We start from the raw sequence: 24,930 nt of genomic DNA, 5'->3' as shown, positions 1-24,930 counted from the left end.
AGACTGCTGGAGAGAGCTGTGAAGTGGAAAGGACACTGTGAGCAAAAGTGGCTGCAGTGCTGCATTTTACAGCAGTATCAGTAGAGGGGAGCTACTGGAGGGGAATCTGGTTGGTGTTGTGCTAGAGATTATGAACACTAAAGATAAAGATGAATTGCTGGTGATCAAACTTATTTTAAGCTGTGGAGTTTGGGTTTTATTCAGCTCTACACTTTGTGAATCCAGCTGTCAGGAATGGCTTGTGTTTTCCATTTTCTTTTTGAGCTTTTGTGAGGTTTTGATAGGACACTGCTCCCCAGTGTAAGAAAGCATCTTCATCTTCACAGACTTGCTTTTGAAATATTCCTTCCAAAAAAGAAAACCAGACAAAATAAACCCCCGAACTGCTCACTAAGCAATAGTTTTGAGCTGAAATATAATGCCAGTAAACGATTTACAGTGAAATTCCTTTTTCCATGACTTGTTTATCTGACTGTCTTGGTTTGCAAATGAAACCTGCTGCTTCTGTTGCTGATCCTGCCACTGTTGTCATGAGAGAGTTTGGTATGTGCACTTGAAGCTTACTGCTGCTTTCCTTTTGTCCTATGCCAAAAACTCATGTTCTGTGGAAAATACAGCCTGAATGGTGGAACTGAAGAAACATGTTTATGACAGCGAATATCACCAGTAGGATAATGTAAACTTCCCCCAACACAAGTGGCAATGCAGTGCTGCAGGATGTGTATTAGGGAGGTAACAGGAGCGATGTAAAGGTCCCCTGTGGCTGAATGCATGTGTGGTAGAACTTTGTGGGATTACACATTCCAGCAGTGATGACTTGGCCTTTTTTAAAAACTTGTGCAGTTTTAAACTCTTTTGTAAAGCCCTAACTAGTGTCAGGGCATGGCTTGGCTTGGTGCCACCGGTATTTTCTTGTTCTGAGTTCAGAACACAGGATATATGAGCTGCATACGTGGGACATGTCCTTCCTTCACTTGTCTCTCCACACCAACAATTTGCAGATTATTGATGGTCGTGGCTCAGTAAGTACCCAGTTGAAGTGCTGAGATGAAAATAGGGTTTTCTCATGACAGAAATTGAGATGAAAATAGGGTTTTCTCATGACAGAAATAACTGCGCTAACTTGGTTTTATTCCACTTTCTGAAACTGTACCATGATTGGTGTGTCACCCAGATGGTTTTATTCAAGCATGTTATGAAAATGGCCATTACAGAAATAGGCACAGTCTCTCCAGTGTTGATGTAAAACCTGACAGAGATGACACTGTAGTGGATGTAACTTCACGAAATCGCATTTACTGTTCTGCATTCAATAAAATCCTCTTATTTATTTAGGTATTGGAATGAAAACATGATTTACTGCCTTTGGGGTTTGAATGAACACTAAACCCAAAGGTTTTTCCAATGGAAAACATTAAATATGAAAAATTCAGTGATACTCTATAGAACTTTCAAATTCCAGGATACAGAATTTCTGCAAAGTTCCAAACATATGTTATGTCTTTTTTAAGTAACCGTGGAGTGTTTCTCCTGCTATGGGAAGAATTCTTTGAAAAGGTTTTATCTACAAAAAAATCCTTCTTTACAGTATACATTATTTTTTATTGATTGCCTGTAGTTTGTTTTATCCTGCTTGTGTTATATTCCCAATTATTGCCATACTTCTTGGTAAGGTAAATTATGCAATTGATTTTAACCTAAAGTCATAACACAGAATTACAGTAAAGTGTACTACTTACTTGAGGCCTCAATTCTAAATTCTTCAAATAAAGCTTTTATTTCAAATTTTTAATGCCCAGTTTTGCCACGCTTTTTCCCCCAGAACTTAATTTTTAGGAATTTGCTTGTTATGATGGACTATTTTTATGTTTTACTTCCAAGAAGTATGATAGTTAAGAAAGGCAGTCAGGTCTTTGGAGGCAAATTGTTTCTGTCTTTTGTCGTACTGCATAAAATTGCTGCTGAAAGCCTTTTTACAAGTGCAGCTGATAGTAGTGGTTAGTTAGGGTTTAACATGTGACTTTAAAGCATAATTGTCCCTCAAAATATCTCCTAGAAGAGAGAAGAGTGGACACAGACACGCACATAGAGGAGAGAGTGTGAAAGGATGCATGTTTATTCTGTATTTATTTTATGGACTTCAGTTCCGTTTGCTAAAATTGCCCTTTTAGGTAAGTAATTTTTTGTTTTCATCATGTGACTTACGCAGGAGGAACTGAAATCAAATTGAAAAGTTGGTAGGTTCTAGATTCAAAAGGCAAATAGATACTTTGGAAATGAAGAACCACAGAATACCCTAAGATGGAAGGGACTCACAAGGATCATCAAGGAGATGCAGTTGTAATTTTAGCCAAATTATTTTTTCCTTTGGTACAAAAAATGGTGACAGATTTTCCCAATAATGGTGCTGTAGTAATTGCTGCCTTTAACATTTGGTGGATAACCTGCTGGTACACAGACGTGGTCTGTGTTTGGAAGCGTCACTTTGGCCACAGTGAGATGATAAACCAGCTGCACGTGCGTGTCACTCTACAGTATGATTTCTGACCTGGTGCTAGTGGTAGGCTAATGCTAAAATCCACCTTGTTTTCTAATTTACTTTCCTTTTAATTTTTTTAAAGTTTTTTTCTTATTTCCCACAGTGTATTTCTTGAAGGGATATTTTGGCAGCCTTGGTTTGTGCTTGGAAAGCTGCTGCATCACCATTGGTCTTTTATGACTCTGTGGGGTTTTGATGTTTGAAAAGCAATGACATGGCCTCGTCTAAATCAAATTAGCCCAGCTGTAGTCAGTTCTGGCTGCTGATCTGAAAGCTGAAGTCGTTTAGTCTGAGATTCCCAGCCAGCAGTACAATACATTGTGCTCTTTCAGTAGTAATGCAATTCCCCTACAATATATCCTGATGCTTGTTTTTGATAGGGAGTATGTCTGATGTTCAGAGTTATATTAACAAAACATTTGAAGGCCAGGGAGATTGCTCTCATGACTAAATTCTTCTCTGATGTAGTTATCATTAAAGCTGGCTGGAAGTGTTTGGTTTAAAACTGGGTTTGGAAAGCCGTGTTCTGAGAAATGTATGTAGGGTAATTTTTACTTCACGGTTTCAGCTGAAACCAGAACAATCTGTGTACGTGAATGGTGCCTTGTAGGAGCAGATCTGTGTGTCCAGTGACTTGGCTCTCCTGTGCATCCCAGAGCCACTTACTCCTGTAGTCCCAGCAAGAAGAGGGACTAACAATGTTTGAGATGTAATCTGTGCTGTCAGATTCTCACTGGTGTATCTAAATTTCTTACAGGCAGCGTGTTCATTAATGTGGCTAACGTGTGGCAGTCTTCTCTCTGTTCAATCTTTGTTACATGCAAATCCTCGAACGGGGCTTCGTTTGTTGTTTTAGATGTACAAGTTGTGGTGTGAGGCATTAGGAAAAGCAAGAAGTTCATCCATCAGATGCAATGGGAAATTGAGGTTTTTCACAGACCCTTATTCCAGCAAGAGCTGCTGCCATGTCTTTGACCAGGTTCTGCAAAAACTGTGTCCTGCTGTACCATTAGCACAATGGCACAAAAGCCTGCTGTGCCTAAGCAGAGCAATTTACTGTGATTTTGGAACTTGCAATAATAGTTTGAATATGCTGAAAACATGCAGTCCATGTGGTGTCCTCAAAATAATGACCTTGCTCTTATCTCTGAAATACTGAGGAAGAGAGTCTGAATGTGCTGCTGAGGAAGGATGTTGCAGGTTGCTGCAACAGAGGGTTTGTTATTAACGTGAGTGTGGATGTGTCACACGCTTAAAGTACAGGGAGGCATTTTTGAATGGTGTTATTCTTTGCTTGCCTCCTAAAACCTACCAGAGTGGGGTTACTTTGGCAGGGGGAGTATGAATTTTATTAGTGGGGAGACAGGTGAGGGGACTTTTTTACATAAATAGTTTTTAATGTTTTTACTTCATTGCCTTACTCTGCAATTGGATGTGGCACTGGATGCCAAGGTTTAGTTGAGCTTTTAGGGCATGGGTTGGACTCGATCTTTAAAGTCTCTTCCAACCTAGTCATTCTGTGAATTCTTGAATGTTATAACACGCTTAAAAAGCACCTTTGAATTTAGGTTTGAAAGGCAATGACTATAATTAATCTAGTAGAAGCAACCAACATTGAGGGAGAAAAGGAAAAACCGAAATCTTCACTGCAACTCCAGGCTGCAGTGCAGGCTCACTGAAGTTAGCTAGGACACTGAATTGTGTGCCAGCACTTGCCCTGCATGTTCCTCACCAGGACTTTCCAGGGACCTGGATGCCCTTTTTGTGTCTCCCTGAGGCTGGCACACAGCAATCCAGTGCTATCTGGCCCCTCTTCTGGTGCCAGGGTTAGGTGCAGGCACAGAGGTTGGTGTGCCTTTTCCATGCTTCTTTTCCTTCCTTTCCTACAACGTTTTCCTGTTCTGTCAGAGTCTGTACAGACATCCTAACCAGGATGATCATCTGGTGATTTGATGGGATCCGGTACAATTGATGCAGACCCAGCCCTGCCAATGAATGCCTTGCTGGCAGGTGCTCAGGAGTCAGCGACACTAGAGAAAATAAGGAATGAGAGAAAAAGCATGGGGTAACAAGCATTTCCTTGTGGAAGGCACTGTGGCCATCCTTTTCCAGCTTTGGAAGCCATTCCTGCTCTTGCTCTGCTGTCTCCCTGCTGTCAATCCAGAGCGTCTCAAACTTCATTTGCGCTCATTTCACACAGAGTTTGCTTATCAGTCTGAAAGGCGACTGTCTGATCTTTCCTTTTGCGTGCTTTCACTTTTAAGATCTTCCCTTTCTTATGTAAAAAAGGCAATTAGAGTCGTATCTGTTTATTTTAAACAAAATGGCTGTTAATTAGCGTGATCAAAAACCCTGCCATTGTAGACTATGGGCTTCACTTTGTAGTTGCACTAAATTGCGTACAGTTTGGTGCCAGCTGACATGATAGCAACACAAAGTCTGCCTTTTTTTAACTTAATGAACAAACAGATTTATGAGGCTTTGTTATCTCCTGGTTTAGATCTATAGGTTCGGAATGCATTATTTAGAGTTCTTGTTTCTTAATGATTAATGTCATGTTGTTACTTATTAAGAGTGCTTTAACTTACTGGAGAAGTTTGCCTCGCTTTTGTATCCCCTTGTTTCCCTTTTTTTTTTTTTATTGATGGCTTAATTAAACAGTACATCTGTGGTACACAAAACAAGTTGAGATGCACTTCTCTAGTTGCATTCAGATGATTCAGAACTAACTCCATAGTGCTCTGAGAGCACTGGGTTTTCTGTCATCCCTTCAAAGCAGAATAAGGGCTGGTTCTCAGCTTGTACCTTGCCTCCATCACTGCCTGATATTTATCATAATATCTGGGAAAAGATGCCCACAACAATCCATCAGTGTAGCCCTGCTTTGGTTTGGAAAGAAAAAAGTTAAGAATACTGGTGATAAAGCTGTGATAGCATGATTCCCATCTGTAGACTTGTCATCTTCACTGAATGGCAGTGTGTCCTTCTAAATGAAAAAACATGCTAAAAAACCAAAAGAGATTTCAACTAATAAGTTAGCATTCTGTGAGCTTTCATTTTTATGAAAGTGACTATTACTTTTGCAGGGAAGGTGCTCATTTCAGAAAGTCAGAAAGGTCTGGTTTTTGTATTTGGTTTGGCAACTTCTGATGGCTGTGGAAACAGCTACTGGAACTAGAGTGCAGAAAATGTAGAGCTGGAATTAATCAGAAGATCCTGTATTCTTGTCACCACTGGGGAGATTCAGTATAGTTTCCATAATTTATTTCCCAGGAATGCATGTATCCCCATCACTGAAGTTTCCCTGCATTCTTAGATAGCCATTTTTATGTGAAATTCTTTTGTAAGCTGCTACAAGGCCTAATTGACCCAATATTTCCAGGAGTAGCTGATTATTCAGGTATGTCATTATTTCTCTGCTGTTTTATCTGTTGGTCATTATTGAAGGATTCAAGTGAAATCCTTATTTGCATAGAGAAAATCAAAATTGAAGTCAAGTCATAAGCAAAGTCAGTGAGCTGGCATAAATTTGATTAAAAGAAGGTGTGATCAGGCCATTTAATGGGTTTTACCATCATTTAAAACTTTGCATTGAGTGTAATTCTTGGCTGTAATTCTCGAAGTACATGTTTAAATTAAAGACATAAGACAATTAATACTTTTTCCTGTGGTTATATTTCAGTGTTAAACCATACACAATTTCATGTTAAAATATTGAAATGTTACTTACTATTATGGAAGATTAAGGTAGTAGTAATATTATATTTCCTCCAAGAAGGGAAAAAAAAAAAACAAAACAGAAAAAATGAATATGAAAACATATTGAAAGTACTGCAAGTTTTAGTGTTACTCTGATTGAATCACATTTTCTTAACTGTTGTACGTGTAATTTCCAAGTTAAAGAGAAATGAAATATGTTTCGGTTTTCCAGTGGAGAACCATTTTTAGAAAGTTTTTCTGGTTTCATCTGTCACAACATTGTACTGAAATAATATAAAGGCCTTTTTTTATTTTAACAATATAAAATTAAAAAGAAACATCAAGTGAAAGTAATTTTCAGATGGTAATTTGTCTTTGTATATCAAATAGTGCTTTTTAAGGCTAATGTTTAAAATGGAAAACTTTCAACTTTATCAAGAGACCTTTTCTACGTTTTTCAAATTGAAATATCATAAAAATTGCTTTATTTGTTTAAAATGGTCCATATAAAAGACATAGTAATTTACAGTGGAAGTAATTATTTGCAAGTTTCTTTTAGTCAAGATGGGTTTTTTTTATTAGTGAATGAAAGTATAAGAAAGGGTATATACAGTTAAACAAAATAAATAATTCTGGAGAAAATGGGAGTTAAGCATTGTGGTCCATTTCATCCTTAATTCAAGAACAAAGAATTGTTCAATTTAAAAAAACCCAAGGAAGATATTTTGATAAAATAGGATTATTAGGCACGACCTGCAAATAACTTGTGGATCTTCCTAACACAAGTACTCTGATTTTAAAAAAAAAAAAAAAAAAAACAAAAACACCCAAACAAATCAAGCTCTTAGATTAATTACTGAAGTTTGAAGGTAAATGAGATGTGCTTTCTCTGTCTTTATTTTCTCCTTTTTGCCTCAGAAAGTGAAGTACTTACTCAGCAGATGGTTTATGAGGAGAAGTCTCTCATGGCAAGTTATTTTGTAGTTGTTCAGTTCCAGGAATTTGTCACTGTGATAAAATGGTTGATATTAGCAGTTATTTTTCATCTTGACTAACTGAAATATTCTATGATTACAAATTATATAGGGTTAAAAACATTTATGCAAGTGCTATTTTTCATGTGCTGGTTAATTTACATATATTTTACGTTTAATTAACATATATAATATTTTGTCTGTAGATGTAATAGAAATGGGGCTTTGATCCATCCGAGTCCTTCAGCAGATGCTTAACCTTAAGCACATAAATAATCCCATTGTTTTCAGTGTCTTTAATCTGTGCTTTTAAGTGCTTTGTTGGATTGTGGCCTAGTATAATTATATGTTTGCAATAACAGTTGCTTATTAAAAGCAGTTGTTAGCTCTCAAAAATAATATAAAAGAAATAACATGAGAAAATATGTATCAAACAGTACTGAAAAAAATACATAAAAAATGTTTCAAAATCCCTATTTGCTTGTCATTGTCTGTCACACTGCAGATTCTGCTTTTTATGACACTCCTTTCTTTTAAGAGGGTGAATTAGACCAAGACATACTAGGGAAGATATCACAGACATTTATGTAGGAATACAGGACTTTTTTTAAAAGTTATAATTTTAAACTTACAATTTTTAAAAAGTTGTATTTGTTATTAACACTGAATTCTGTAATAAAGGTGAGCTTTTTAAAAATAATTCTTTCATGTGATCCTGAAGCTCTGAGTAGATCATTCCCTAGCTGTTAGTTAGTCCCACAGGCCTTTGCTGCTTTCTTAGTAAGAACAAGTGGGTGCAAGGAGTGTTGGTAAGACATGAGTTAGGGGTCTCTTCCCAGCATTTAATCTCTTTCTGTATTCAGAATTTTTCACTTTTCCTTGCTCTTTTCCCCCTGTGTCTGTTCTGTAATGTTCCATTCTGTGTCAGAGCCTCTCCATTTGCTTTAAACCAAAGCAAGGATTAAGGACCTAACACTGGATTTTACAGTGGTCATTGTACTCTGGACAGACTTCTCCTGACAAACCATCTGCTGAGTAAACACTTCATGTTCTGAGGCAAAAAGGAGAAAATAGACAGAAAGCACATCTCATTTATCTTCAAACTTCAGTAATTCATCTGAGAGCTTGATTTGTTACTTTATTTTTTTTAATCAGAGTAGTTGTATTAGGAAGATCCACAAGTTATTTGCAAGTAGTGCCTAATAATCCTACTTTATCAAAATATCTTCCTTGTTTTTTTATTGAACAATTCTTTGTTCTTGAATTAAGGAGGAAATGGACCACAATGCTTAACTCCCATTCTTTCCAGAATTACTTATTTTGTTTAACTGTATATACCCTTTCTTAATCTTTTGTTCACTAATAGAAAACCCACATCGACTAAAAAAAAACTTGCAAATAGTTATTTCCACTGTAAATTACTCTGTCATTTATATTGACCATTAACTCTGGTATTTTACTCTGGTAAAATGTTCGGGTGGGACCTGAGTGATGGTGTTCACCTGACTGCCAGTCCAGCTGCATCTCACAGGCACTTGCTAGGAGAGTAAGTAGGTTTCTGGATTAAAAACCCTCTGAAATTTAGTGTTGGTGTTAAGAATTTCTACTGACAAGTTTGAGAAACCACTCGTGTGGGGAAAACACTGGTTTCAGCACCAAGTGCTTGTGTCTGCAGCTTTGCCCTTGTATCTCCCATCTCCACACATTCATTTACTCCTTTCTTGATCTACCTGGTCCTCTGAAGTATTTTTTCAGTTTATTTTTCCATGGAAGCTCAAGAAAAAACACAATCGTGGTGATATAAAGGCAATTTTCCTTGGTATTTTGTGCCTCTGAGTCAGAGCTTACGTAGATTTTACAGCAAATTGTCACTTCTGTTCTTCCAGCATAACCATCTTGCCTGGTCTCCTAGCCAAATTTTTTGAGTGCGTTTACAACTCATGTGAGCATGAATAAATGACCACAAGCATCCAGCAGCACTCAAAGGGTAAAAGAAATGTGAAATGACCTGTAAATATCACTGTTATGTGTGATAAAGAGGCCTTGGCTGATCTAAATTCGAATATCCAGCAATAGTGAGTGAATATAATCACAGGATTCATTTGGAGTAAATTTATTTCCTTATGTATAATATGAGCGTGGTGGGGCATGTGGGTACTCTGTGTTATTCCCTTGAAGAAGAGCGTGTGTGATTCCATGTACACGGCATGGGATGCAACACGCAGACATCTTAAGTCCATGGTCTGGGCTGAAGATGGATGATTTAGCCTTATTCCAAGGAGCTGGAAGTCCTAGTGAGCTCTTTGTTGTTAGAGAAATTTATCTGATTGGTTCCACTGACCCATTTCAGAACAAGCCCCCTGTCTGAAAACCAAGGCGGCTGTCTGGCCATGTGGTATGGTGGTGTTAGGAGCGATGGGGCTCCTTTCTGGAGAGCTGTGAGCTCAGGTGCTGCAAGGTAATACAGGATTTGTAGGCAGGTGAGCAGCACTGCTTGTAGCACTGTTTGTAAAAGCTGAGAAAAACAGCAGAGGATGGCAAGAAAACCAGAATCCTTTTCTGGCTGAAGTGTCAGGGCAGTCTCCTCCCCCACCCACTCAGGAAGTAACAATTTCCCCCCAGAAATTAGTTCATTAGTGTGTATTTCTATTCATGCAGGAAGGTGTGTACCGTCCCGGGGCTGTCCGTGTTTGAGTAGGAGATGTCACCTCGGATCAGATTTGCCGCGCTCCCAGGCCTGCTGGCCCAGGGCACGGCGTCTCTGGAGCTCTTCCGTAATGCACAGTGACTGCACCAGCACAGCGGAGTCAGAACCTCCCTGTCTGCAAGGAGATGATGATGGGTGCCTCCTCCTGCAGCTCAGATAAATGGCAAGTTTGGGGAAGGTCACAGCTCAATGTGAAAAGTCCTCCACACCTTGTAAGGAAAGGAAAAATCCCATACCCTGAGCAGTGCCTTTCCCGCTCCTCATCTCTTTGCTTACACAGGTGGAAATGTTGAAATGAAATAGCGGAGTGAGCGTGTGACTGTTGTGTTTTGATGTGGTTCCTAAATTGCCCTTCGTTGTCAGAAGCTGTTAGGCTGAGGAGTGAAATGTACTCCTTGAGTGGCAGCAGGAATTGGTAATTACCTTTAATTCTCCACAGGGGCACGGAGAGGTGTGGGGTTTGCCCACGTGTCAGTCAGAGCTGACGCACAGAGAACAAGGCTGAGGGCTGCCCGTGATGCTGGAGTGTGGAGGGGGTGCCATGGGCTCGTGTCCCTTTTCCAGCAACCTTTGTGCCCGCAGGGTTCCGTGGGCAGCTCAGGGGCAGCTGCCCCGGCCCCTTACCTTGGAGCTGGACTGAGAAAGGGCTGCAAGCAGAAAGGTGGGAGCATCCCTGATGCTGCTTTTTTTCACCAGCCCTTCAGCACCCCAAGGCCTCTGAGAAAGCAGAAGGGGGAGGGAGGTGCGTGCTGGAGCTGCCTGGGGTGGGGGAAGCCGTGGGCACTCTGCAGTAGGAACTGCTCCAAGCCACGATGAAATGTGTTTGCAATGACACAAGAAGGTTTTCAGTCATCAGCTCTCCACTGGAAGCAAGACTGAAAAATGTAACACACCATGCCCTAATCCACTTAATATGGTCTCTGTCCATAGCTCCCCACTTGCTGTTTTGCAGTAAAGCTGCTGGGTTTCTCCATGTCCAAGCATAAGAAGATGATTAAGTGCACTGCTGCGCCCTGTACTTGCTGGCAGAACTTCTTTTCTGCTACATGGGCTTGAAGATGTGCTTTGTTTTATTGTCTCCCTTTCTTTTGAAAGGTACAAAGTACAGTGACAGAAACGATCATATTCAATTGGACATGCTTTCTACAGATTTGTTAAGGATTTACTCTACGCATTTGTAGCATTTAGTTGCCATGGCAATGACCTCGGTGCAAGAGGGAACAGCCTTTAGGTTGGACCTCAGATTTTCCTTTCATTTCCATTTAATTTGATTTGACTGTGAAATGTCACTTCCATTGCATTGATTAAGCTTCATTGTGGCCACCAGCTCTGTTAGGAAGGTTAAAGGGCAGGCCAGTGGCTGTCATTTTTCTCCCCCCATCCTATTCTGATACCAGTGTAGGTTTGTTTTGGTTTGTTTTTTGTCAGATGAAGACTAAGGTTTTACCCCATGGTGTTCCACAGTAAAAGCAAAACTAATGCAACAACAGTTTGAAGTGATGCTAATCTACAGCTTCCTCAGACAATTTTACAGCACTTTAAAAAATGGAATCTTTCTCTCTTTTTTTTCCTGACATATGCTCAACCCCCCAGATAAATATGTTTTATTCAATTATCCAACACTAGCCACCATATTGGAAGGAGGACAGCCACCTCCTTTTTCAAAATCTCTGTTGTCCCTAGGGTAAGTGCCTGCCAGCTTCCATGAAGCAGGGAGTCACTGGAGCTGTGTGTGGAGTACCCTTTTGCCCAGGCTCTTTCTAGTTAGTTTGGTATTTGCAGATTTTATGCAACAGGTGTAAAACAGAGAATGGCAGCATGTTCGGATGGGAGGCCCCAAAGGAGAATCAGGCAGAAGCAAGGATTGCTTTAAGCAGCTTTATTAATGGCAAACAAATTAAAATCACTACTGGGGTATTCTTCATTCCTAGTCAAAAGCATTCAACCTTTGTAAGCAATACAGCCCATCAGCAGAATGCAAAGGTGCAAAAAATTGTGCTGCATTTGTAAAGACTTGCCCCTCTTGCTGCCCTAAGACCTCTGCTTTGTTCTGTGTGGGCTGTCAAGGACTTGGATAAATTAGGTTTGCTCATTTAGGTTTTGCAGAACCTCTTTTGTCTGCTTCTCTCTATTAGCAGGCACAGAACCTTTCCTGGCAAGCTGGCTTTTTGCTGTGAGCCAGGTTTTCTGCCACATGCTTCATCTAAACATCAGCTAAAATATCATCTTGAAATTTGCATATTGCATGATAACTGAAGTTACAATTTCTGCTGCATAGCTTGGTCAAAACTTAAGGTAAGTCTTACAGTTACGTGTTGTTTTGTTATTTGTTAAATAGATCAGTTGCTCATTTTGAAAACTTTGTTTCTTCTTACTAGTCTGCAAATAATTGCTTTATAAGTTTTAGTTGCTTAGAATTTAAAAAGAAATTAATAAACCAGAAATATTAACACAGCCTGGTCGGAAGGAAGGGATGTAAGGAAGGCTCATTAAAACAGGCATGGGAGTACAAACTGGTGGGCTGATGAGGAAGAGGCCTGGAAAAGTCAAGGGAGAAAAAATGTTTGACCAGGCACAGGGTAAACGATGCAAGGAGAAACTCAAACCCCAAAGTACTACATATGGCTTGAAAATGTTTACAACTGAAGGGTTGTTTTTCTTTCTTGACTGAACTGCGCTTTGAATTAAGCCTCTTTCTTTTTGGAAAGGAGTGCTGAACTGGGGTGAAGAAAACTGCAGTTCTGGAGCCTGTATATTGGCTGCAGGATGGAGAAATAAATTGCACATGTATGAGAAAGAAGGGATGTATTCAACTTTTTTTTCTGATTTCTGCTCCCATCTCTGTGACACATCTCTGGTATCAGAGACATCATCCCGTGGTGCATGGTCAGGGCCAGGTGTGGAAGGGTGCAAATCCCTGGGATAGATCTTTGCTCCCACTGTGTGGCTTAGTGGAGAGGGCTTGAGCTGGGGAAAGGTCTTCAGAGGGAAAATCCTTCCTGCTGTGTCCCTGTGTGTCACACAGGAGGGGTGTGACTTCAGCTGTCAGCATTGGAGCTCCCTGGCAGTCCAGGTGAGAGCCTGGCTGGGAGCTGTGGCTCTGTTATCAGCTGCTGCTGGGATGACTGTCAGAGAGAGGACAAAATCTCCATGCTAGGTGCCCTTCCTGCAAGTACTGCCTCCTTTCCTGTTTGCTTCCAAAAACTTACACGAATAACTGGTGGGAGAAAGAAGGAAAAGAGAGAGAGAAGGATGTAACTTTCTACATAAGCAGTAAGATGAAAAGCCCCTCCTGAAGCTGGAGTAACTGTGAGCAGCCCAGCTGGTGGCCTGTGGTATGGTGCTGTCTGACAGAGCTTTTCTGCTCTGGCCTTGCCTTGGGACTGGGGGGAAGTGGAAAAGCTGGATGTGAAATCCAGCAGCTGCTGAATGCTTTTGCTTATCCATGCAAATTGTCACCATGCCTGTGGAGGGGTAGGAGGAGCTTGGCAGTGCTTGAGCCTGGACGCTGGCCCACGGAGGTGCCCCAAAAATTAGGATGCTGCTCATGGCTTTGGATGTAGTCTATTGTCTTAGCCTGGATTTGTAAAAGAAAATGTTAGTTCTGAGCTCTCTCTGTGTGTGTGTCTGTTTCTGACTAGGCATCACAACCACTTTTGCTGCTTTTCACTGCTTGGAAAGGATCCAACTTCAGAGAAAGGTGGTCAGTTCCCCTTTGGAACAGAATAATGGTAATATTCTCAGAATGTAAAGGCAGATGCTGTGGACTTCCACAGAAGATGAGTTCTTCTACAGTAATGTTTCAAAAACTCCCAAATTCATGATTGCTTACACTCTGAGTTAGTGTTTGGAGAAGAAACTGTGGGACCATGGAAAAAAACATCAGATTAGGAGAAAATATTTGACTTCTCTGTGCATTCTACGTTTTTTATATGGATCATGGTGCTTGGTTTCCTTTGTAAAAACAATTTGAGGCCTTCAGAGTACATGATTGATGCCAGGACTGCTAATTTTTGTTACAATTTATGAAGAGGTTCTTTTTAAAAAAATAGTGTTTAAGACTGAATGTGGTGCTTGTTCTTCGTGGCAGTTGTGCCATGCAGTAGAGATCCCATTTTCCAAACTCCCAGCCACACCCTGTGATGGAGACAGAACAGCAAATAGCTTTGTTCAGATGTCTCCTGTGTCATCCTCTCAGTTAAAAATGCTGTATTCAAAACCTAAAGCAGGTGGAGAAAGTTAAAAGCTGAATTCTGAAAATTCCATTTGATACTGTATCATGAATCGTTGCTCAAAAATGAGACAAAATGATTTTTTGTTTGGTTTTTGTCCATACCCAGTTGCTCCTTCTGTCATCAGCAGTGTGCCTGTGGCTCATGGTCTGAGCACTGGAGGTGTCCCACCATGGAGGAGCTGCTGCAGCTCCTTGTTGGGCAGGTATGGAGGGACACTCCACCCAGAGCAGGGCAATCCCCGTCTCACCTGGGGGCTGCTTAGGGCAGCCACAGAGTTTGATTGACACCTCCCTTTCTGCCTCAAACACACGTCATTTTACTCCACACCCTCCGTGGAAGACGTTCTCTCACCCAGGTAACCACATTTGCCCTATTTAGGCAGGGAAGGGAGATGCTGTTTAATTCCTCTGCACAAAGTGAGCAGGATTCAGCAGCTCCAGCTCCAACACTTTTTTTTTTTTTTCCACTTGTCAGCAGGAGCTGAGTATTGGCATCTCTCCCACAGCATCATGCCTTGTTGTTTTCTCTCAAGCAAAAACAACAGAAAAGGAAGATTAAAAGGAAGAAGCAGACAGATGTGAAAGAGGATCATTAGCTCCAAGGTCTGATGGGACCTCCTCGCAAACATTTGCAACTTGGTGTCACCCATGCCAAAGTCACACTGCAGTTTTCAGAACATTTTATAAAATCTCCAGCATATAGACCCTGTCTTTTCCTTCTTCTGTTTGCTGCTTAACAGGAACAGTCCATAGTAGATTTTGGTTGTTTACTCCTGGTTTTTAGAATGTAATAATCATATTGTGGCATTCATAGGTCATGTCGTGGTATGCTATTAATGCCTTTGTTGTTTATTAACCTTCTCAAAGCAATTGTTTGGAGGCATAAAAGGTGAGAAGCCTTCCCTAGTTTTAAGCTGAATTTCCAGTTTGAATGTCAGGCCAGGTTCACAAAAATTTCCAAAATAGGTGAGAGTTATAAATAAAACTGAATGTGTTACTGTTTAGGGGGGAAAGCTGTGGAACTCAGTTTTTTCTTCCAGCTCAGCCCCAGAATAGACACAGGCTGTTTTTCACTTTGAGCTTTTAGATTTCCAGCAGACCTCAAACTTAGCAAAAAGATCAGAAGAATTTTATGAACTGAAGAGAGAGTTTCATGCAGATATGAATCAGCACTGATATATCTTAGCTACTGTCATCATGTGAGTATGCTGTCATTGCAGCAGATATGATAAATTTGGGAATCTTAAACTGAACACACTTGTCCAGTATGCCTGTGAGGCAAATAAGGGAAAAGAGAATTTTCAAATTCCAGCACTAGTGTTTTTAGAGAAAAAAATATTTTACCTGTGGTTTTAAATTTTGTCTATAAACTCCATTCAGATTTTGAGATACAGGAGGATTTACTGGGTTTTTTGTGGCACCAAGCCAATATAAATATTAGAAATAAGAGGAAATCATAGAGCTGTTTTCTTATTGTTAATAGCATAATGCATTTTTTGTTGGATTTCCTCTCTGCAGGACTTTTCCTGCTGCAGTAGTGCCATTTACCCCTGTCTTCTTTTATGCTTTCAAAGGGCCTGTTCTGCAGAGCTGCTTACAAACTGTACTGAAGGCTGAACATTCTTGCAGAGAATCAGACAGTTTTGATTGACCAAGTAAACTTAATTCCCAGTGACAAGAGAAAAATTAATTCAAGCATTTGGGGAGATGAGGTTTGGGGGAGTTCATGGCGTTGGTCTACAATGTGAGTCTTTAATGTCTGAAGGCTTCGAGTCAGTGTTTATAAAGAACCCTCTTCACTTTGCCCCTGTTTTGAAGCATTTATTTCCCTCCCTGCTTGCCAAGATCTTAAAAAGATCTCAAGTCTTTGTACGTGAGATTGCTTTTGTTCAGAATTGTCCAGCGTTTTCTCCTCTTTCATGTTTTTTGCACTGTTTGCTTTGCTGTGTGCACATTGTGGGGTTTAATGTGAAATTCTGGTGGGTGAAATTGTGCATATCTCTTCCTGTTTTGCCCTTTCCTTTTTATATGTGAAGGAACCAGCAAAAAGGAAAATGCTGTTACTAAACACATCAATAAATCAGATTTGTAGCTTCATAATCAGTTTAGCAGATTTTTATTCTAGTTGATATATAATATTGCATGTTTGTATGTGAAAATGAAGAGAAAATAAAAACAAAATTATATTTACCATCAATTTTGTTAATTACAAGAAACTAGTTCACAAATACACAGGAGTACTATCTTCAGCTAATCCTTTGTCTTCTTGTTTGTTTAATAGATTATATGGATGTACCAAACAGCATGCTGCTGGGGCAACATTAATTTTATTATAGAATAAAAAGTAGAACTATTAGTCTCTGTTCCTGGCATATTTGTAAGCTATCTGACCTATTTTCTCCTCCTGCCCTCTTCTTGGTGCTGACCAAATTTCCCCTCTCCCTATGCCTGACTTAAAACTGGCTTACAATTAACCAGCTGATAGCCAGCCCTGGAGATGTTACCCAGTATCCTGGAAATAGATATGTTGTTTTATATATTTGAGCAAAAGGGAGAGATGACTTCACCCCTTTAAACAAGGGGTTAATCTGTTTACACCAGAGGAATAGGCTCACTTGGTTTCCTTTCCTTCAGTTGTGAAAATAATTTCAGGGGGCAATATTTGCCTCATGTTTACCAACAAAAATACCTGGATGGTTTGTCTTAAATTTATTATACTTTAGGAGAAAAACTAAGCTAGGAGACTACACTTCCCAGAATCCTTGGGAAGTGTGTGATGTCTGATACGGACTCCTAAAATTAAAGCATTGTGTTTTTGCAGCTGCTTATCTTGAAGAGTTGGAAGTACCTGTTTCTAAATGATGATCCATGCAAAAAATCCCAAACCAACCTCTTAGTATTGTGCTGTCTCTGAAGATGAAAACCAAGCCTTTAGGTTCCAAAAGTTATCATTAACAATATACTCATTCCACATCTCCAAAAATCATGACAGATGTAAAAAATAAAAAAAAATCAGTTTTGAGTCAAAAATTATGGACATGTCAAAAATCAAGAGTCTTCTTTCCCCCGAACTACTCTTTTGTCCTGCTCTTTTGTCCCCCGAACTACTCTTTTGTTCTGGGCAGTTGGTGATGACTTTTAGATTTTAGTATGCTGAAAGATAATACATTATTTAGGATTTTATGTGTGAAAATAAAAACGACCAATCAATATAGCACTTAATATAACACCACTTGAAATTTCTCTTTCAACCTTGACCGGTTGTTTTTCTGTGAGGGGCATGTCTGCAGGGAAGGGCGTGTTCAGACTAGCCTGGAAGTAACAAACTAAATTACTGGGTCCCAGCACTGCAGGTGGACAGGGCATCCTGCTAATGTGACCAGGATGGATTCCAGCCAGACAGGTCAGAGGGCAAATAAATGTCTCTGTGCCCACCCTGAACTGCACAGGCATTTGGATAGTTGAGTTTGGCATGACCCACTACTTGGTCTGAGAGAAAGAATTGTCTCAGTAGCCCAGTTAGAAATGCAGCCGCAACTGCGATGACACACGGATCAGTGCCTGTGCTGTTCCCTCATTTCAGTCCCCATCAACCCCCATTTCTCTGTTTTGTCCAGAGTTCTGAGCTTTTTGTCACCCATTAACAAGAACGGTGTGAAATACTTGGATATTGAGGAATGCAAGCTCTCAAGGATGATTACTGGGCACAATTCTAACAATGCTTTTCCATGTCTGATTTTTTTTCCCATTGAAAGTACATTGGAAACTTCATCTTATTAATAGTCAAATATGCATACATAGTGGATTTTTAAAAGCAATGGAGGAACTGCCATTTGAGAAACCTCACAATGTGTTGAAATCTAAAAATACAACATTGTCTTCTTCTCCACCATCCCTCTGGTTCATGCGTTCTTTCAGGATGTGCCAAAACAAGTCTTAATCTCTGTCTTCAAGATACTGTCTTGTAGTGTGTGTTTCAGCCTAGATAAGCTATCTGGGATGCATTTTTATTACACTGCAAGGTATTATTATTGTTCATGTAGAATAATAGTGAAAATAGTGATTTTTTTTGTTTGTATTTTTGAGCTTTGTATATACCCCAGAGGTAGATAAAGAGTTTATGATGAAAGGTTATATTTAAGGGAAATGGTTATCAGTGCTATGAGATTATACCCATGACAGATGGTTGTAACTAAAGCTTCATCTTGGTGCTGAAAAGCTGAATGAAACAGTATTCAGATTTTGAAGTAATATTGGCTTCATTTCAATGGGACTTTTGCCTGAGTAAGAACAGACTAAAAAACTCACTAATGATTCTAATTTTTTTGTGTCAGCTTTGAGTAGATTTTCAAAAATTGAACTTTATTTTTGCCTATTTTAGTTTGATAAAATTCCAACAAAAACATGGAGGGGAGGGTTGTTTGTTTGTTTACAGAAATATGTGCAACATTATGCCTTTGTTCACTGGGATGACAAGATATAAAACAACATTGTTTTATTCACACTGTAAAGCAAAACATCTTACTGGGAATCATGAAAGAGTTGTAAAAGTAATTTTTTTTTTGCTCTTAGTTTCCAGAGCTGGTTGTGAACCTCAAAATTTTGTGAGGTTCAGCCAGAATAGTTATGTAAAAGTTCAGATGCTAACCTTAAGCAAATCCAAATATCTTGAGGCTGGAAATCTCTACAAGAACATATTTCCCCTTGACTTGTCTAATACAATGAGTTCAGCGAGGCTACACCCTGGGGAGTTTTGGCCCACCATGCAGTGTGTGTGCTTAAGTGCTTACACTCAGCCATGAGGATATTTTTAATTTCATCTTGAGAAACTAAACTGAGGGACTTCACAAATGAATCCATCAGGAAGACAAGGTTAATTCTGGCCACTGTTTGTGGGAGTATGGTGCCTTCAAATACCAACACTTTTTTTTTTTCAGTGGTGGCATTTGGAAGAATAAATGAAGTGTGACTCCCGGCATCTCTTTAGTTGCCCTGAAAATGGAATGTCAAACAGCATATAATCATCTTCCTTGTTTAAAGAAAGAGGAGCAAGTGAGAGACCTAGTTTTCTATTTGTGTCAGTTTTTGGATGTCTTAATATTCTATCTTGTCTAATTTTCCAGAGAGTGATAATAGAGTTCCTGTCAAATTAGAGGTTACAGACTCTTTAACCTTTATGTCACAAAAAACCCCTACATTCCTTATTATTACCATGAATATAATCCAAATAAAAATTTAGCTTTTAATGCTGTTACGCCGAATGCTGCATTCCAAGCATATAATTTTATTCATTATAAATATTAAAAATATTCAGCCTGACATTAGCCTGCTTGCTCCCCGATCTCTTCAGCAAGAGGCTGAACTGGATGTGCCACCCCTTGGTCTGGGGAGCAGCAGATGGGTCTGAGCCCCTGCACTGTCAGGGCTGAGCAAGCACTGCTGCTGCCCTGCCAAGTGCAGTTCTCAGGTTTCAACTGGTGGGGCAGAGAGGATGTTTTCAGATGGACCAGCCTGATGTGGGAATGAGGCAGGGGGATAAATGAATTGCACTTGCCCCACACCAGGGATTTGCTGTCAGAAGAGCCTCATGTGGCAACACTGGAATTTCAGCTCACATCCTGCCTAAGGGGGCTCCTTCCTTTTGCAGAGAGTGGTGCAAAGGCCTAAGTTCCTTTAAAATTAAAAAGCTGCAGGCCCGCTTCAGTGTAAGGAGAGCCGTGGCAAGTATGACCTACTGTTTGGTCACGTTTTGTTCTCATTTACATGAAATCCAACAAATTTAGACCTGCTGTAAAAGGGCCTTACTTTCAAGCTTATAAAAAATGAGTAGTGAATAAACTCATAATCTCATTCTTACATCGTTTTGGTTCAAAATCCAAAATGCCTGGGACTTCTGTACCCAAGTCATAGTGCCCAGTGTTCTCAGAGATGCAAATCCAAGGCTGGGTTTTTTTTTTTGTTTTAAATCAGGTGAGCGCCACACGCCTCGGTTTTGTAATGAGAGTTTTTGTACTGTCCTAATTAATACAGTGTGCCTGTCCTGGACCTTTGAAGTAAGTGGGAGTTCTGCCACCAATTTAAATACGAGAAGGATTTGAGCCAATTTGAACAGAAGTTTTCACTTATCTTAGTGCCTAATCTTCTTTTTAAAGGGATGTGGGAGTATCGGCACCTCCTACGTAACGCTCAGCAGCGTGCACAAGTAAACTAGTCTGGTCACTTATGGAGGCCCATTTAAAACCAGGAGGATTACTCAGGTGAGTGACAAGGCTTGGAGAACAGATTTTAGGGAAGTTAATTCAGAGTGCAAAATGACATTTAACCCATCTGTGTGAATATTACCAGTTGAAGCAGGCCACAAAATCATTTAGCAATTGTAAGATGAAAAAAAATCCCCAGTCCCCTTCTATGTTTTTCTTGCATTGAAGTTGTCAGGGTTCACACTTTCAAGGGTGGGTTTTTTTAAGCATCACAGCTTGTAGCTCCATTTCTTTGTTAAATTGGAGCTGATATTCTCCAATAAGCAGAGCAGAACTGTAAGAGAAGTGCCTGCTATGAATCTCATGGCAAAATCACAATATTTGACAACACTAGGTCTATGTAAATATGTATGTTCTTTGCAGTGCTTTGTCCCTTGAGAAGCAGGGTTGTCTAGACCTCCTCTGCTGTCTCCCTGAATGGCAATGTATTGCTCTAGAGTGGCTGACCACGTATGGCTGATTTATCAGGAAACTGGCAGACTCTGACTCTTGTCTTAGGAGGGTGTTGCAAAAACTAAGGCAGATTTACCGTAAGGTTTCTGCACTTGACTGGGATACTTCGAGTAAACCTGTAAATTGAAGAAGGTAGAAAACTGATGTTGTCTTCATACTGTGTCTCCTTTTCTTCACTGGGTGCAGAGGAGCCCATAAATATTGACTTCCTCTAGTCTGCTCTGTGGTCTTTCTAGATTAACCCTGGTTTTTCCCAAGCTGCCAGTGAGATGACGCATTGGAGCCGGTGGCATCGTTGTCCCTTCAGTGTCCCTACAATATTCACCTGACTGAAGCCTTGCAGGCAGCAGCACTAACAACTTGGTGTGTTGTATTTTATTGGAAAGGCTTTCTGTCCTCTGTTCCAGGTGATGTTGTATCACAGAACAGACTGCGTTTTAATCATTTTTAGTTTAAAGGGAGTCTCTTTCCCTTAGATTTTTTTTTTTTAGAGGTAATAAAGTAGCCATGACTCTGGGTACTGCTGTGTAAGGACAAAACAGGAAAAAATCCCATTTTCTCCGGTGCATCTGTGGCTACCATGTTTGCATTTTTAAACATGATGGTACAGTTTTATATATGTGTTTTAAAGTAAAATTCAATTTATTTTATACATTGTTTGAAGCAAGTCCAGGGGGACTTTTTTCCCTAAAGTTTTTGTTGCACTCTGCCTCATGGAGGCCAGCTGGTTTGCTAGCTTGAGTGACCTCACATTCCTTAAATGTACTCATAAATCAAGCCAAGGCCATGCATTAAAAGCTCAGCTCTGACATTATTTCAAAGCAGAGAAAGCTTGATACATTGTGGGAGAAGTACTAGGATGGACACTTAGGGCCAGATTTTTCAATCCTCACATTTACTAAACCAGTATTCTACTGAGTCACTCAGAAGACTTGGAAGTCAACTAGACCCTGTATTATCTATGGAAAAGAAAAAGTAATAATTAAAAATAAGGGAAAAAAAGTGCCTTGCAGATCCAATAACTATTTTAAGTAGTGCAAACAATCTGATTAGATAATACTTAACAACAATCTGATTAGAATACTTAACAATCTGATTAGTTAATACTTAATTAATTGAAGGTTTTGTTCTTTTGAGTTTCTCTACTAAAGGAAGTTTGCAACATGTTCAATGAGATTGCCACAATGGACCATTTTGGTGTGATTTAGTGAAAAGTAGGTAAAGCATCAGGTTTGCATTAATAGGTTAACATGTCATTATATTTTTGGCAAGTACTGATGCTTCTGGGTCACACAAGGATTTTGGTCTGCAGACGTTTTGGTCTGAGTTCTCAAGAAACGATGAGGAAAAATTGGTTTAATATTAGAAGCAAGAAAGACAATAATGATTAGAAACATGAAAGTAAAATACTTTTTACAGTTCTTCTGCTCTTTAAGGCTTCTTAGGTCCCTAGGGGATTAAAAGGGGTTAATGTAATACTTACTTTAAATATGATAATTTATTCTTATTTATGAAAATAACTTGATCCAAAAACCAAAGCAAACTGAAAAGTAGTATTTCCAAGACTCAGAGGTGCAGTATTGCTGGCTGCTTATCACTGAGTTTGCTGGGTGGTCCCTGTTAACAAAGAGCCACTCATCTTTTGCACAGTGCTCCCACCAGAAGCATCTCCAAGATTTTACTCTTCCTTGTATCTACCTTTAAGGTGCAACATATTAAAACAATATTTGTCTAGGGCTTTAGAACATTTTTAAGGTATTAAGACACCATAAACATCCTATATGGATCCACAGGGACTGAGTATAAGGTAATAACAGCAAAGTATTTCTGAAATCTGGTTGTAATCAGTTCAATTCTGGTTTACCTTAAGCTGAAACAGTGTCTGAGGACCTTAGGTGAGTATCAGTAGCAGGAGTCCACAAGAAGATAGGTAAATTAAATAATATTATTCTGCAAATGGATACAAATTAATACCTCTCAAAGCTGAAATAGTTCTACTTTACAGAGTTATTGAAGCATTTTTAATGGCAAGGCCAAATGAAATGTTAAAATTTGAGAATATTTCAGTGGGATTTGACTGACAAAATTGAAGCACTTGCAGTTCAAAATAAAACAATGTGTTTTAAACCCTCTGATTAAAGAGATGAAGTATATGGAAATGCTGTTCACAAACAGGGGTTATACCAAAAGACTAACTTAAGGCTGGCTTTCATCTCTTCCTCTCTCAGTGGGGAGGGATGTGGGTAGAAGGTGGTTCAGAGACAGTGTTTAGCTTAGGTGTTCTGAATTATTCTGTGAATAAGCTTTTATCTCTTTAGTAGTTATGAATAACCAAAGAAGATTAGCTTCCTGGTGCTTGAAGTAACCTTTTTGAATATGCTCCTCATTATTGTCGATTCCTGACTGATTTCTCCACAAGAATAGAAGTCGACACCTCTTGCAATTAAAAGCACAGTAATAATAAAAAAAAAGTTTTGCTACTTAAAATGTTGGTTGGCTTGTATCAAGGAGTTGTCCTTTTTCTATGCTTACTAAATACTCTCATTGTCAACTGATTTTTACACAGTTACTCTCCAAGTAATTGTTTCGTATACCGAATAGAATGTAGCTAACAATACTCTTAACAGTTATATTTGTTATCTGTTCCTTCAACAGATGAGAAAAACCCTGCAACAGGGTTTGTAAAATAGGTAAAATGTCCTTTCAGAAAGAAAATAACTTGGAAGATGAAACATACCAGCAAAAGAAGACAAATTATTAACACTAATATTTAAATGCTTTATTGTTTAGAGACTTAATTTTACAGTACAGGTAATAAGCCAAATAATTCTTCAACACAGTATCTGACTGCATCCCAAAAGTTTACTCTCTTAAACCACTTCACAGTGCAGTGGGGAAACTAGTTTATAAACACAGGATTCTTTTTGCCTTTGCACATCAATTATTTGCACTTCATCTTGTGCCATTGCAGCTGCTTGTGAGTCTTTATGAAAATTGCTCCTGGCTGCAGTTTACAGAGTGGCTTCACCACCAAAACCCTATGTGGTGTAAAACCTTAATGTATCCTGAACATTAATGAAGGAAACAACCAGGATATGAATAAGGAGATAGAGGGAATGCATAAAGAAAAATTATAGTAGCCAATATTGGTTACTAGCATTTTGGTTTCAGCATTTTGGTTGGGACCACTCCTGTGGTTTTGAAGAAAATCTCCCTGGTCTTTTTTACTTAGTATATGTCAGCTTGGATTGAAGGATAGTTTTGGTTTGTGTTGAACTAGATTCCTCTGGAGGAAACCAAAGCAGAGCTTCCTGTGCTGAAACACTCTGAGCACTAAGAGAAATACAAGGATCTAAACCAGTGGCTGGTCCCTCAAAACCAAAATGAGCTGTACACAGGATTCAGTACAGCACAGAAGGCTGGATCTGGTCAAGAGCCAACCTGAGCTCAGATAACAGAGATGGAGGTGCCCTGGTAACAGCTGCAGGGATCCTGTGCTCTGCCTCTGCTGCACCAAATTGGTCTCTAATGGAGACACAGCTATAATAGGCTGGTCTCTTAACACACCAGCTGCCCAGCAGCCAAGATAGCCTTTGTAGGCATCAAAGCAAATAAGGAGCCCTGACAGAAGATTTGCAGGAGGACAGTGAGAGAGCCCTAGTTAATATAATTCAGTTAATTCATTTTGATGGCATGCTCGAGAGGAAGATGCTCTCACCCCATTATTCAGGGTAGGAGCTGGTCTAAGGTGGTACAGCTTAGCCAGTTCAGTACAGGGAGCCTGGAATTAGAGCTAGGAGTTCGGAGTGCCTGTCTCTCCACTTATCCTTCCTTTTCTAGCTACTTTTGCTAAATGTTGGGTGTAGACAGTCTCTAGTTTTTTTTTTTTTTTTTTTTTTTTTTTTTTTTTTTTTTTTTTTTTGCAGCTGAGTTCTTAAATGGAATTTAAAGTAACTGTAAATAGATTAGCTATGACCATGTAAGACATCACTTCTCTTACTTCTTTTAGCTGCTTACTTCAGGTTTTGTTTCTGCCTATGCCCCAATTTTTCACACCTTGTTTA

The 24,930-nt window shown here is 39.5% G+C and overlaps 1 protein-coding gene and 1 long non-coding RNA gene across 4 annotated transcripts in view; both read left to right on the top strand.

Moving 5' to 3' along the window:
• SOX5 (SRY-box transcription factor 5) overlaps positions 1–24,930 on the top strand; it is a 608,493-nt gene that overhangs the window by 50,027 nt on the left and 533,536 nt on the right. The gene's annotated exons all lie outside the window — the stretch shown is intronic.
• Positions 14,853–16,407, top strand: LOC137475009 (uncharacterized). The gene is made up of 2 exons (XR_010999629.1): positions 14,853–15,352; positions 15,672–16,407. It is a non-coding gene; the product is annotated as an uncharacterized lncRNA (long non-coding RNA).

Source organism: Anomalospiza imberbis, chromosome 5 (genome assembly GCF_031753505.1).
Source record: "Anomalospiza imberbis isolate Cuckoo-Finch-1a 21T00152 chromosome 5, ASM3175350v1, whole genome shotgun sequence".
Lineage (NCBI taxonomy): Eukaryota > Metazoa > Chordata > Aves > Passeriformes > Viduidae > Anomalospiza > Anomalospiza imberbis.
Note: the sequence above shows the minus strand (reverse complement) of the source record. Positions and strands in the feature narration are given on the sequence as shown.